Source organism: Salvelinus sp. IW2-2015, linkage group LG14 (assembly GCF_002910315.2).
Source record: "Salvelinus sp. IW2-2015 linkage group LG14, ASM291031v2, whole genome shotgun sequence".
Classification (NCBI taxonomy): domain Eukaryota; kingdom Metazoa; phylum Chordata; class Actinopteri; order Salmoniformes; family Salmonidae; genus Salvelinus; species Salvelinus sp. IW2-2015.
The window spans coordinates 18,198,674-18,203,642 of record NC_036854.1 but is presented as its reverse complement, the minus strand read 5'-3'; the positions used below and the strand labels follow the sequence as shown (position 1 = coordinate 18,203,642).

General features: G+C 43.8%; 1 long non-coding RNA gene across 1 annotated transcript; it reads right to left on the bottom strand.

Moving 5' to 3' along the window:
• Positions 1–1,635: 1,635 nt before the first annotated feature.
• LOC111973444 (uncharacterized) lies at positions 1,636–4,751 on the bottom strand. Its single transcript, XR_002878580.2, has 4 exons — positions 4,615–4,751; positions 3,240–3,439; positions 2,219–2,311; positions 1,636–1,785 (listed from the first exon to the last, which is right to left on the bottom strand). It is a non-coding gene; the product is annotated as an uncharacterized lncRNA (long non-coding RNA).
• Between the last annotated feature and the right edge of the window lie 218 nt (positions 4,752–4,969).

Sequence of the window (4,969 nt, the reverse complement as noted above, 5' to 3'; positions counted from 1 at the left end):
AAAATTCCCAAAACTGAAAACCAGGCAGACTCAAGCAAATGCTCAAAGTATTTTTGTATCGATTTTTCAAAGTATATGAAAACCAGGTCTTAATATAAAACTGAAGAGTGAGGGAAGGCAGAAGGGGTTGGTAAATAAATAACCCCCAAAAACATCCTTATAAACCTGGAGGAGACACTTCCACATACTGTGGCTGATAGCCAAGGCTGTTCCCTCCAAATATACCAAACTTCTATTTGCAGTCTCCCAAAACAAGCGCCAAGATAGCTGTACAAGACAAAACAAAAACCTTAACCTTGAACCCGACACACATACATGATCCCATATTGAGAATATCTTCCAAGCCCTCTGAAGTAACAACCAACATTGACTGGTGCTGTGTTCTGTTCTCTCCTCTGCAGGCTCAGCCCTTCGTAACACATGGAACATCACAACAGAACCACAGAGTGAGTGCCCTCTCAACCAATCATGCTGGCTGTATTCCTCATCCACCTGCGCTGCTCTGCCCCAGCAACCAATCCCTAAGAGTCCTCTGGGCAGGTGGGAGGGACAAAAAACCCATACGGTGTGGATGACTAACCATTCACCAACAGGCCTGGTGCCCCTGTCTGTCAGGTAAGCTGGCATGACTGTACCCAGGGTGGGGTTGGTTAGGTTGACAGAGGGTCGTCATCCCCTTTACTGCATTTACACTTGCAGCACAGAATGAAGGATGAGGAGGAGGAAGGGAGACGCCAACAGCAGGAGCAGCACGAAGCCAGCGAATATCCCCACCACCCGGAGAGAGATGTGGAAGTGTGCTTTTACTATATACCCTCTTCAACCCCAATATACCCTCTTCAACCCCAATATACCCTCTTCAACCCCAATGAGCAACCAAATGTATCTAAGACCTTTTTAGATCACTAGTTGTAAGATGGGATTCATAATGTGCTTGTATTAACCCAAACATGACAGAGATATCAGAGAGAAGGGATGTACAGTACAGTGGTGCACCAACACAACATGTATTCAATCTCTCGTTTGCCTGAGCAGTAGTACACTGACTATCCACAAGGGGGGAGTAGTTCCCCAAACATAAAATGTACAGTGAGACAGGGCTGGCGTCCACAGTGTTTATGACACTGAATCATCCTTTTGCTTTTTCCTCTTTGACGTCACAGATATATGCATACATCACTTAGTGGCCATGACAATAAACAACATCATTGTGTTGAGTCTAATGGGAGCAGAGCTTTCAACAACCCCTTTAAAATATTGATGAAGCAGTTAGGGCATCCCTATAGTGGCGTTAAACCTAGGTAAGACCTACAGAGGAACTAGTGGGGACAGATATATTCACACACTTAATACTATTTTTTAAATGTTCATCCATATTTTGTCTGAGACTTTCTCCTAGACCTCCTTCCGTGACAGACATAACTTTAAACTTCAAACCTGGATTTTTTGGATGGATTTTTTAAATGTCACTTAGTACCCATTTGTGGTAATAATTTTTAATTTTTCTTTTCAATGACATACAGGTCCTCATTTTCAAAGTACCTGTAACTCTACTATAGGACATATAGTAGATACTGCTGCCACAGCTAGCCCGTGTGACTGACTGGGTTCTAACCTGGGACTCCAGCATACCAAAAGCCTGTGTTAACCCGCTGAGCTAAAGTCAACAAATGTGTCATTTTTACAATACAGTACCTGTGTCCGGTGCCAGACAACTGAAGCTCTGGAGAGGCCCAGTTTGTTTTAGCACGGCCCTTTGTCATAGTGGATCAGGAGGAGGTCATCCTGGAGAGAGAGAAGGAATCACTATCAGGGTTAAATCCTGGATTAAATGTGTTAAGTCATGGTTAAATGTGTTAAGTCATGGTTAAATGTGTTAAGTCATGGTTAAATGTGTGGGCAGATCCACTGGAAAAATTGACATTGGCCAAGATATATACATGTACTGTATGTAAGTAAGTTTATATAAAATCAGATTCTTTAAAAAAATATATACATTGCATCATATGTGGCATGTGCTTTATAAACTCTGTTGCCTGGTCACTTTGTGCAGGTCCCAAACAATTCAATAGATCACTAGAGTGTTAGTATTAGTGTTTTCTATTGCAGGCTCAGGAAGTACCAGCAGAAGGGTGTGTGTGTGTGTCTGTTCAGTGTTGGTTGGTTGGTTAACTCACTTCAAGAGCCCCCTGGCAGTACCAACAGAAGGTACACTTACAGTTCCTGCACATCATCCGAGCACATCCCTTGTCCCTCTCGATGTACACCTTACATTTGGGACAGAGCTTGACGGGCGCTCTTGTCGAAGGAACTGAAAGACAAGAGACAATGAACGTCAAGGTGGGACGTACATAGACCAGTACATACTGCACTGTCAAGAACAACAAGAGCAATAAGAACAGCTAAAAATCACTGCGTCATTGAGTCTTTATTGGGCTGTGTTATTGAGCACATTCAGATAGAACCGTCACTCAGTTTCGAAACGTTTTCTTCCTACTGAACCTACCCCGTGTAGTCCTCCTGAGTGTTGATGAAATCAGTAGACGACAGAAGGAGTGTTGTGCTATCCAGTGTTGTGTTGTGTTGTAGCCTACCTGTAAAAGCCTACCTGGTCGCCCCAGGTAGGAAGGTGTAATAGTGTATTGGTCAGGGGTTGGAACCAAAATTGTTCTGTTCCAAGCAGAACCCCTATTTCGTTCGTTCTGTTCCGGCGTTCCAGCCAGAAAGTTCTGAAACGGTTCAACCAACCCCCCCAAAAAATACACAGTTCATATATACTCTATATATAGTTCCTTGTCATAAAAAAATGTTACCTGTGAAATCAATGTTTTTACATTTAGCTCATTCATTTACTTCACCAATTCGCGCAGAAGCGACCTAAATTTCTCGGGTGGGGAGGGAGCGAGAGAGAGAGGGGTGGACATAGAGGGGGCTTGGTTTGAAGCGCTGAACATCATGACATGCATTGGAATGCATTTAGGTTATTACTAGCTTTACACTTCACAGAATAACAGAATTATATTCTAGACATTAGGAATATTTTTGTCATGAAAAATAATATCATTAACCGGGTTCTCAAGATTTGAAAATAAAGGTTCTATTCAAGAACAGAAGAGATCACTTTCGGGTTTTCTGATCTGTTCCCTGAACCGGTTCCAACCCCTGGTATTGGTGTGATAGTGTACAGTGTTAGTGTATAGGTATGTATAGTGTACAGGTGTGTTGCAGTAATATCCTACCTGGTCTCTTCGGGTCAGAAGTTGTTGTCCTGGCAGGCATGTTCTTTATACCAGCTGTTCCGGCAGGCCGAGCAGAACTCCAGCCTGCACACAAAGAACTGGACCAGCTGTGGCAACTCCATCTCCACCTCCTTCAGCTGGTCCATTGCCTGGCACGACGAGGACGGGCACCAGGTCCGGCATTGGGTCCAACAGCAACTCTGTGGACCACACAGGGACAGGACTGTATTCATTACGTAGCAAAACGTTTTCCAATGGAAAACTAAAATGAGGATTTCTTATTGGATAAGTTCAGGTAATCCCTCCACCTTCAGTCAAATTTCCTTGTTCTCCCATCACACAGGGACAGAGCTGCCTGGCATCATAGAAATAGAATTATCGGTACACTCAATATGGCCGCCGGCCCACTCATCACAGAACATACTAGTCATTCTATATCTATGGCTGGGACCTCATACCTCAATGGGGGAACGTAACACCCAATACAAGTAGAACAAGACTACTAGCACAGCTTTGAAATACTTTTTCAATTCACAATCTTTGGCATCTTAATAAAAGCTATTCTGAGAGACAGTATGATTCTTTGTCCTGGTTTGATCTCTTTGATCACGATTATGCTAAATCATCTTGTAACTCTTCTGTGGACAGGAGTCAAAATAAAAGCCTCACTCATCCGGTAGAGGATACATAACAACTGCTGTGGGTGTGTGTGTGTGTGTCGCTCCACTGAAATTAGAAAGTGCTCATCCACCATTATTCATGAGCCAGATGTCTTGGGATTGTTTTTCTGAGGATGTCGCCAATTAAATCCAACACAACTCCAGTCAAACTGAATTTGATTAGTTAAGATGGAGAGAAAACCCTGCCAGCCCATCACTGTCTCTTCTTCTCTCTGAGAGCCTTATACCTTTTAAGAGAGGTTAAGGCAGGCCTAAAAGGTGGAAGGGGAAAGCTGAATAAACAGTCAAGTGTCTCCATTCTCTCTACTTCTACAGCCTTTGTACGGTAAGGGTTAAGGTTCAAGGGTCACTGGGTCAGCAATCACGGCTGTGACCTGTCCAGTGTCCACTCTCAGTCTCTTCTCTCTGAGAGTCTTCTATAATGTTTCAGAGGTTAAGATAGGTCTACAGTGAAGGAAGGAGGGAGTCACATTGATGAATAACCAGTGACTCCTCTCATCTCTCTCAGCTTGTCAATCAAGCAATCAAATGTATTTATAAAGCCCTTTTTACATCAGCAGATGTCACAAAGTGTTTATACAGAAAGCCAGCCTAAAACCCCAAAGACCAAACAATGCAGATGTAGAAGCACGGTGGCTCCCTAGAAAGGCAGGAACCTAGGAAGAAACCGAGGATGTTGCCTGTCGTCCACTCACTTCTCTCAAACTGCAGCCTCCTGTACCTCTGCATGCTCCCTGCTGCCACCACGCATTCCATCTGCAAAAGAGAGAAATGCATAGAGACAAACACAGATATGGATGAAGTCTCTCATCACCCTGCTTTATGGCTTCAAGCATCTGTACTCCTGAGCTGTTGAAGACCCATACAGGCTGTATGGGAATGGAGTCAAATAGCTACAGTACATGGGGATCTCAGTGGCGGTGTCCCAAATGGCACCCTATTCCCTATTTAGTGCACTACTTTTGACCAGGGCCCACAGGTCCATATATCACTCTGGTCTGGTCAAAAGACTCTGGTCAAAAGTAGTGCACTACGTATGGAAAAGGGTGC